Source organism: Mastomys coucha, unplaced genomic scaffold, assembly GCF_008632895.1.
Source record: "Mastomys coucha isolate ucsf_1 unplaced genomic scaffold, UCSF_Mcou_1 pScaffold5, whole genome shotgun sequence".
Classification (NCBI taxonomy): domain Eukaryota; kingdom Metazoa; phylum Chordata; class Mammalia; order Rodentia; family Muridae; genus Mastomys; species Mastomys coucha.
The window spans coordinates 35879618-35890131 of record NW_022196911.1 but is presented as its reverse complement, the minus strand read 5'-3'; positions in this window follow the sequence as shown (position 1 = coordinate 35890131).

Here is a 10514-nt window from a genome sequence, read left to right as displayed (position 1 = left end):
TTTTTGCAACTGTAAGTATGGTTTTTAAACGCTTGATTCTTTAATGTGTTATGTATATCAGAAGCTGTGTAGCCTGATGCCTCCTTCATAGCACCGTGTGGCAAACACTTGAGAGAGTGCACGTGTGTGTATTTTTTTAATATAAATACATATATATGTCTCTTTCCTTCTATCTCACTAAGTGACGTTTCATACATGTGGTTATAATAATGAGCCTTGTAAGTCTTTTGACCACTTCTGAATAATAATAAATAATTGCTGGCATGTAACACTTGGGCTTCTTTTGTATTTGCTTTCTTTTTAATGTAAGGACTGCTGGATATGGTAGTGCATGTCTTCAATCCCATCAAAAGCAGGTTGACCTCTGCCTTTGAGTCCAGCCTGGTTTAAATATCAAGTATCAGGCCAGCCAGGCCTACATAGTGAGACCTTTCAACAAAATAAGTAAATGTGAGGACTAACTGTAAACCAATCATTCTCCTGTTTTAGTTTGTAAATTGCACACTTCTAATATCAGTGTTGCAGTGTGGTATAAGTGGACACTGATGAAATTAACATTTGATCTAGAATTATTGTTTTGTACCATTGATTAGAAACAACTCCAGAATCTTTTCACATCTTCCAAGTAGGAAGTGCTGTCAGGAGGAATAGCAGTGTCTTATGTGTCTCATCTGGACTGTCATTTTCAGAGGACTTGGCTTCAATGCTGTCTTGTCTTTTTAAAAGTTTAACTAGAATTTGAGAATTAGAGTAGATCCTATTTGGACCATTTGGTTACAGCAGCAGTCCTCAGACTGCATTATGTTTTGGAATTAACTATGTAATTTCTGATACCATGGATTAATGCACTGTTACAAAATATAAAATTATGGCCTGCTAGCTGGGCATGATGGTGTACATTTCCTGTATTCCCAGCGTTCAGAGGTTGAGGCAGGATTACTGTGAGTTTAAGGCCAGCCTCTGTTACATAGCAAAAGCTAAAAAATGGAATTGAGAATTTGGGAATTTTCTTCAAATTGCTATATTGTCAAATGTGTGTGTGTGTGTGTGTGTGTGTGTGTGTGTGTGTGTGTGTGTGTGTCTTTTACCTGCAATGTTAAGTACACTCCATGAATACCTGCTGCCAGATAAGAGCATCTGATCCTCTGGAACCTAGAATTAAAGACTTGTGAGGTACCCTATGGGTACTGGGAATAGAACCTGGGTCCTTTGCAAGAGCAGCCAGTGCTCTTCACTGCTGAATGATCTCTCTCCCTCTAATTGCTACATTCTACACAGTGTAAAATAAAAGTTTGTGTGGATTGCCATTTTTTTTTTTTTTTTGGAGCCAATCTTTATTGTGTATCTAGGGCTTTTTATATTGAGAATATGCTAATATTACATGCTTGTCTTAGTTTGGGTTTCCGTTGTTTTGAAGAGACACCATGGGTAAGGCAACTCTGATAAGGACAACATTTAATGGGGGCTGGCTTACAGGTTCAGAGGTTCAGAGATTCCATTATTAGCATGGCGGGAAGCATGGCAGCATGCAGGCAGACATGGTAGACATGGTGCTGAATAAGGAGCTGAGAGCTCTACATCTTGATCTGAAGGCAACCAGAAGAGACTGACTGCACAAGCTCACGGTCTTGTCCTCTCCTTAATAGCACAGCACACATTTTCTACTGTTGTTCCTGACTTAGAATTTCATATCAGTTATCCTGAATGTTAAGTCTATTTTTTTAAATTTTCAATTTGAAGCTTTGCTGGCTTCAAACTTACGATCCTCTGTCTCAGCTTCCCCAGTGCTTGGATTTACAGATATGCCATGACAGTTGAGAAAGTATTCTCCCAGGGACATAAGGACCTCCCACCATCCTACTTCTAGGAATCCCTTCACAGAATAGTGTCACCATCCGGACAGAGGCTCTAAGTGTCTGGATATTTGGGAAGGTGTGCTCTGGCGCTTCATGCCCTTTAAGAGTTAGATGAGGGAAATATCACCTATTTCCCAAGTCCCGAGGAAACATCTGGAGCACAGATTTGCAAATGTCTTTGCCTATCTGATGCTATTGGGGCCGTCCGGATGCCATGTGTATCACCATCAGTATTTCCTTCACTCTTAGTTGTAAGACTGGAGTTTTATAACGTGACTGCCAATGGGGTTTTCTTTCTGTCATTTAAAGATATTTCCTAAAAGAGTGAGGGCGGAGAGATGGCTCAGCAATTAAAAGCATATTAATGCTCTTACAAGGGACCCAGATTTGGTTCCCAGCACCCATGTCAGCTTACAAACTAACTCCAGTTCCACAGGCTTTGATGGCCTCTTTTGGCCCTGCAGGAACCTGCACTCATGCACATAACCACACACATATGCACATAATCCCCCTGATTTTCTGCCATGAGTGTATTTACATAGTTCTGGAAATATATTTAAATAGACTTTAAAGAGAAATTATATGTTTTGTCAAATGACTTCTGAAAGCTTGTTTCTGTATTTTAACCTCATAAATGTCAACGTAATAGGATTTAAGGAAATATCACCTATTTTCACAAGTCCTGGGGAACATATGGTTATCCCTGGAAACTGAACCATTAAAGTTTATGTATTTACTTAAAATGGATTATATCAAAAGATGGCCGTGAAGTTGCTTCATTCTTCCAAACAGCTGTTTTCTGCTATCCCCTCCCTGACTCTGTTTTATAGCATACGTACATACTGCATGTCACTGAGCAGTTTCAATTTTCCTTCTATGTGTTATAGATTGCTAAGGCTGCCACTTTTAAAATGTGAACTTGACAACAGGAGTTTCTGAATGTTTCGATTTGAGATGCTAAAGCTTGGTGAGTGATAACCCCTGCTGTGTTGGAGGACTGGGGATAATTGTTGAACATCACCCTGGTATTTTCTGTGTGTCTTACTTCTCTGTGGTGGAGACACAATGATCAAGGCAGCTCATAAAAGAAAACATTTAGTTGGGGGCTTCTTTAAGGCTTTCAGAAGGTGAGTCCAGGACCATTATGGCAGGAAGCTTCATGGCAGCCAGGTGTGGTACTAGAGCCGTAGCTGATCCTCAAGTAGGAGACCTGGAGAACTTATTAGAATGGTTTGGACTTTGAACCTTCCAAGCCCACCTCCAGTCACCTACAAGAAGGCCACACCTAGTCCTTCTGGAACAGTTCTACCAATTGGGAACCAAGCGTTCACACATGCGCCATGTAGGCCTCTCATTCAAACCATGACAATAGGCTTTAATAAAAGAGGGACTACCATTGCCTAGGGAAAGCCATTCTTCCCGTTCTATCCAAGTCTTCAACCCTCCCATATTATTGAGGGATACATGCTTGACTCTCAATCCACTAACATATTTGTTATTCAAAACACCCACATGAAAACACCCCAAGTAATGCTTGACCAAATATCTGGATGCCCCTTGCCAAGTTGTCAGACAAAATGTAATTAAGAATCATAGTGCCAACATCCCTAAATGTTCATGATACCCTATTTTTTCAACCTTAAAAAAATTATGGGGAAAAATATCTAATATAACCTTTAGCATTTTAAGGTTAACATTCTGGTACATTTAGGTGTATTCACACATTTATTTCCAGAACGTGAACCTTTGTACTCGTGTCAGCTCTCCACATCACTCCTGTTTGTATCCCTAGCCGAACTTCAATCTCTGAGTTTGACTCATACATACATAAAGAAAAGTCATTCAGGGTTTGATCCCCAAATGGTCATGTTCATAGCATGTGCCAGACTTTTTTTCCAAATGCTAAATCATGCCCTGGTCTCTGTATATACCACATTTTATTAACCTGTTGATGGATATTTGAGTTGCCTTTACCTCTTGGCTATTGTGAATAATGTAGCAATCCTGCATATCAGATATCCCTCTGAGACCTAGCTTTCAATTCATTTATGTAAATACTCAGAAGTTGAGTTGCTTAATTGACTGTGTGGTAATTCTAATTTTAGTTCTGGGAGGACTATCAGATTGCTTTTTATAGTAGCTGCGCATTTTACGTTCTCCCTGGGAGAACACAAAGTCCCAATTGCTCTACTTCCTTAACATGATTTTGCTACTTTCCCCTCCTTGATAGTGAACAACCTGTGCATAATGCGCTGACTCTTTATCAGTATAGTTAGCATCTATAGAAATCTGTATAACTCATGTGTTTCCAACTATCTACTCTTTTAGTTTATTTTAAAGATGGATTTTTTTTTTTAATTGTATGTCTGTGTGCTGGTGTGTGCATCCAGAAGAGGCTCTTGGATCCCCTACAGCTGAAGTAACGGGCTGTTAGGAGTCACCAGAAGTAGGCTCTGAGAACTGAATTTTACAAGAGCAATACACTCCCTTAATCATTAATCCTTCTCTCTGCTCCTTTTATTTGAATGAAAAAAAGAAATACAAAGGAAAGTACATAGTTTCTACTAAGTATGATAGAGGAGAAAGTTATGGTGAAGAAGAAAGTTTATTATAGATTTTTTTTTTAAAGACTTATTCTTGTATATGGGTACACTGTTGCTGTCTTCAGACACATTAGAAGAGGGCATCGGATCCCATTGCAGATGGTTGTGAGCCACCATGTGGTTGCTCGGAAGTGACCTCAGGAACTCTTGAAAGAGCAGACAGTTCTCTTAACTGCTGAGCCATCTCGCCAGCCCCAGATTTATGTAGTAGAGCACAGAATCAGACATCTGTGAGTCCAGTATGACCCTGAGCCATGTGGGGTGGGGAGGGGAAGAAGGGAGAGAGGGAACCAGGTGTAGTGGCCAGGAGAACAAAGGTACCAGAGAGGCAGATAACTAAAATGGCTGGATTAGATAAGGAAGAGCAGCCCAGCTCTCAGGGCTGGAGAGTTCAGGGTAGCAGCTGGGGTATGTGAGCTCCGAGGACCCTGCAACAGGTAGGGACTTAGGAATGCTGGGAGGACCCCCGGTGTGACCCTTAACATTGTTTTGAAGTGTCTATCAAGCACACACCCAGCAGGGTAAAACATGATCTTTCTACTGCTGTGTGGCAGCTCCCAGCAAATGAACGGAATTCTCTTAACTCTAATGTTCCTGAGAATTTTTGGAGTTCCTTGGGTTCCGTGGGTGCCAAAGACCATGCAAGAGGAACAGACTGCTTTAGAACTCATAGAATATGGTCCACCGGTTCTTACAGACACATGGGTGAGTCTCTGCATGAGTATCCTGAGGCGATCTGCTCTGCTTGCCACCCTCACATCCCTCATAAAGTAAGAATTATATGAAAACTTTAAGGGGCCTTGCAGGTCCTCACTGAGCAGGGTCGCTGGCACTCAGAATAACAATGCTTGATCCCTTCAGGCGCTGCTGCAGATTAACGACTCAGTTTCCACCCTAGGAAAGAACCTAGAGATACAGATAGCACTCACCAGCACCCTTAGAAAACATTTGGAAAAGTAAAATTGTTAGTGAAACCAGGTTGAAATGATTTTAGTCCTAGCTCTGATTAAGAAAATCTTAGGAAACAATGTGAAGTTGAGAAAGGCGTGTTCTTATTAGTTAAGCTAGGGACTCGTTATGGTCAGGGAACAAGATCAATGGCAGCAATGGCTGACATGTGACTCTCCCCAAGGCTGGACTGGTGATGGTTGATTTCTTATACCCATTTTTACCTTCAGCTTCCTGATATGATTTATTAAGAATTACTGATAGGTAGATCTGCGTTCTGAGGATTTAAAGTAGATATAACTGATTTTTACATAAAAGTTTAGGGCTGGAGAGATGGCTCAGTGGTTAAGAGCACTGACTGAAGGTCCTGCTCTACTGAAGGTCCTGAGTTCAAATCCCAGCAACCACATGGTGGCTCACAGCCATCTGTAATGAGATCTGATGCCCTCTTCTGGTGTGTCTAAAGACAGCTACAGTGTACTTACATATAATGAATAAATAAATAAATAAGTAAATAAATAAATCTTTGGACCAAAGTGAACAACAAAAAAGAAGTTTAGATTTGTGATTCTTTTAAGATTCTTATACTACCTTTAAAGGTAAGTAATAAAATAATTACTCCTTTCTTTGTAACCACAAATTGCTGCCTGCCAGTAAGAGAAACTGGCTGAGAAAACTACCTTGCTTGCTCACACTTTGTTAATCTATAACAAGTTTCTTAGTTATAAATGCACTTGGGATTTGGAGACTAACTTGTTTTCTTATACTACATAATGTTATTTCTTGTCAAGGTATTGGAGAACACAGTTTTTTCACAATCATTCACTAGAGGAAAACTAACATTGTAATTTTATACTGCATGAAAGATTTTGCTAGGATATATAAGCGACGGATAAAAGAATAAAGGGTAGGGGTTGGAACACTGTTCCTTCCACCCATACGCACACATACATATATATGTATATATGTAAAACTTGTCTGGGTATGTGTTGGAGCTTGCTCCATCCACCAGTTGGGTGTGTGTGTGTGTGTGTGTGTGTGTGTAATGTTTGGAGTCTGCTTTCTGGAGCTTTGCTTTAAGCATTCTGTGTGAATGTGTATATGTCTGTCTGTAACTTTACTTTTTCAAGACCTATTTGTAATGATGGTTCTTAAACCTTTTTTTTTTTTTAAGATTTATTACAAGTCTACTGTAGCTGTCTTCTGACACCCCAGAAGAGGGGGTCAGATCTCATTACAGATGGTTGGGAGCCACCATGTGGTTGGTTGCTGAGATTTGAACTCAGGATCTTCAGAAGAGCAGTCAATGCTCTTTAACCGCTGAGCCATCTCTCCAGCCCAGTTCTTAAACCTTTTAACCCCCCTTTAGCCCACCACCCACTAGAGGTACTGGGAAAGAAAGGACATGGGGAAAGTGGACCTGTTTAGAACTCCAACTTAGCAACTACAGCTTAATCCATTTGCAAACACTTCATGGACAGAGTCAGGATAGCAAATCAAGCATCAGTGACACTATCTAGCAGAGATAGCCAGGACTCAGCCTCAGCTCTGGTTAGTAGGGGGTACCAGGAGGAACTCCAGGAGAAGTTCTTGGCTGTGCCTCTCTCAGTGGAGCAGAGATCAGCGAAGATGTGAGACCCACAAGCATTAGACAGCTAGCTAGCTCTATAAGCACGCCTAGCTCAGCCTCCGTCACTGTCTTCCCGAGTTCTATTTATACTCTTCAACCGTGTCCCCCATGAGTCTTGCCTCAGCACATGTGTCTGTCTCAGCTGACACCATTCTGCCAGTCAGCCCAAGTCTGCTAAAGCAGCGACAAAGCCATGGCACATCATCAGAAGTTTTTTGTCGCTGCTCTTTCTATGGAATCCCAACAAATGGAGCTCAAGTATGAAATATAAGGCAGACCAATACCTGTATGTCATTAGGGAAGAATCCTTCATTACATGTCTTTTCAACCCTGTCAGGGGCTCTAAGCACTGACCCCCCAATGGCTGCCTGCTTCAGTTTACCCACCACATGGATGCCAAGGCTGGTAATTGGCAAGTGGGCAAGAACACAAATGAACCTTGGGAAAACTGGACCTTCTTCGAGATAGTGCTATATGACAGGACCACGTGGCCAGAATGAATATTTTAAGAGGGACTGGGTTGGACTAGGTTGCTCAAAATTAGATGGCTTTAAGGTAGTCATTGTCCCCTCTACATCCTAAGTCTTTTCTTCAGGGGTAAAATCAGGCTGCTTGGTTAGTCTATATATCATTGCATAAAAAATGCAATGGAGTGGGGAAAAATAACAAGCTGGTCTAAGCTCTTCTGATATACTTAGGATTAATAACTAGCCTGGTAGTGGTGGCACACGCCTTTAATCTCAGCACTTGGGAGGCAGAGGCAGGCAGATTTCTGAGTTCAAGGCTAACCTTGTCTACAGAGTGAGTTCCAGGGTAGCCAGGGCTACACAGAGAAACCCTGTCTCGAAAAACAAAAAACAAAAAAACTAGCCAGTGGTTAAGAATGCTCTCACAAGTTACAGAGGATCCAGTTCCCAATTGTAACTTCCACAGGTTTGAGGTACACACATGGTGCACCGACATTTATTTGAGCAAAGCACTCATACACATAAAATAAAATAATTAAGTATAAAAATAATTAATAAAAATTGGCCAAGCGAGAACAACAGAATGTGTCTCAATTACCAAAGTCTGAAGCTTAGTCTCCTTAGCCCGTTGGCTTCAGTGTGGATATGTAGCTATTCAGCGGCCATGAACGAACTGGGTTTACCTGAAACGGGGGCTGGAAATGAAAAGGATGCCCGACCTCCACCCCGAGTCAAGAGAAGATGAAGCCAAGACAAGGTTCTGATCAAGGCTCCAAGTTTAATATTCAGCACTGTGCTTATATAGGGAAAGCTCACAGACCCCATCCTTTGTTTTGGCTGTATTTTGTCGCTAAGCAATCTCTGGAGGCAGTCTATTCTAAGTTCCTGTAGGAAGTTGCTTATGCAATCAAGGCAGATGACTCCACCTAGGTCGTTTGTGGCAAGCACTCAAGGTATGTTCAGCCTGCTCAAGGCTGGAAAAAACCTGCTCAAGGCTGGGATGGGCTTGTAGATATGTGTAGCCTTGAATTTCTGATCTCTTTCTTAAGTCTCAAACCCTAGGGCAAATGGCTGAGGTGCCTATTTAGCACATTAAAGCAGACCTTGTTTGCCAGTTTCTCCCATTATCCCTCTGTCCCTATCCTTTTCAGGGTATGACTGGTATACCAGGCCCTCTGCCCCAAACACTCCAGCTCAGGGGCTGGGCTGCCTTTCCACTGACGCTCTTCTCTAAAAAATCCAGCCATTTTGATTACCTGCCCCCTTTTGTACATTGGACCTCTTGGGTGCTGAACCTGGCTCCTCTCTCTCCCCTCTCCCTTCCCCTCTACACTTTCCTCACATGACTCAGGGACATGTCCACTCTAGACTCTCCCAGATGTCTCTGATTCTGACTATGCTGTCCCTTTTAATATACAACAAACTTTCTTCCCCACCATACCTAAGAACAATCATGTCCTTTCTTTTTCATTCAATCTCTTGATCATCATCTTAAAATTTCCCTTCTGCTCTATGTTGGGTCACCCACTCCCCATAGTCCATTTGAGTTTGTTGTCAAGAGGGAGCTTTAATTAAAAATTTGCATCCATTAGGTTGACCTGTGGGCATGTCTGTATTTCCATGATTGCCTTTTGATATAGAAAGGCCAACCCGTTGTGTGTGGTACCATTACCGGTCCTGAAGAGTGAAGGTGTGACTGTCAATTCTCTGGCAATGGCATGTAAGAAACAGCCTCAGATCTGCATTGGGAGGCCTTTCCAGTGAAAGTTCGTGAAGATAAAGTTTATCACAGAAAGAAAAGTTGGAAGAGACTAGGGCTGAGCACATCAGTGCTTCATCATCTTGCCTTTAAGCTCCCTAGAGAAGCAGAAGGACCAGAAGGGCCATCAGCTTGGGGCTCTTCTCTCAAGCCATCCTCTTCTTATTCTGCTGATCATATCTTAGATATTCCATAATTAGTAATGTAAAGGGCCTGTGCTTGAACCATATTGTTTTATATGATAGCCTGTATTTCTTAAGAATCTTCAATATATCTAGTAGAGGCCTAGTTCATGCTAGGACAGCCAATTTTGGTCTTCTTGCTAGAATACGTTGACATTCCACACACACAGTTTGAAGATGCGGAAGTTCACATTCTACTTTCCTATAGTCAGGTCATTTTCCTACTGGTCCCTCTATCCTCAGCCCACCCATCTATATCTCGTCAGTCTAGATCTCATCTAGGTTGGTCTGCCATAGAAGAAAGTCTAATAAACTGGAGGCAGTGGGGAGAACATTGATTTGCTTCTTTTTTTTTTTTTTTCACTTCATCATTTCGCTTATCCAAGATTAGATCTATGCTTTGAAGAGGTTTCAGGTTCAGTTAGCTTCTTTCTTTCTTACCAGTCACACTGCTGCCTCCAAGTCAGCTTTCTCAGGGGTGGAGAACGGGCAGATGGGGGATGATAAGCCAAGTTCCTGAGCATTAGTCTCTGCTTTTTAGGTAGGATGTAAAATTTTGTTGTGGCTCTCCCCTTTCCTGTTCCTTCTGTCCTTGTTACCTTATGTCTCATTTCTTTTCCCCAAGGAGGAATTAAAAAAATAATAATAATAAAGTTTGATCTGTGTTTTTACTCGGCTTCTGAATATGGAGCAGTTGTATGCCATTATTGATTTTGGTGGGCTTGGATGCTGTGTGCCTCTGACCTGCCTTATGGGATGAGAGTCTTGGCTGTCTTTAGCTCAATACCTTACAGAATAGTTTGTGAGCCTTGAGCTCTCTTGAATTGTATGTCTTTGTCATTATGCCTTTGGGAAAGTTAATTATCTACAACTGGAACATTCTGAATGTTAGATAAGGTCATCATTTAACTCAGATGATTCACTAAACTAACCATTTTATTTCTGCCCATTAATACTGACTGCCTTCACCTAGAAGATGGATGCTAATATTAGTCATGATTCCTATTATTTTCTGAAGTATCTATAGTTGCAAAGACATGAATATTTTTTAACTTTGGTGGGTTTCTTA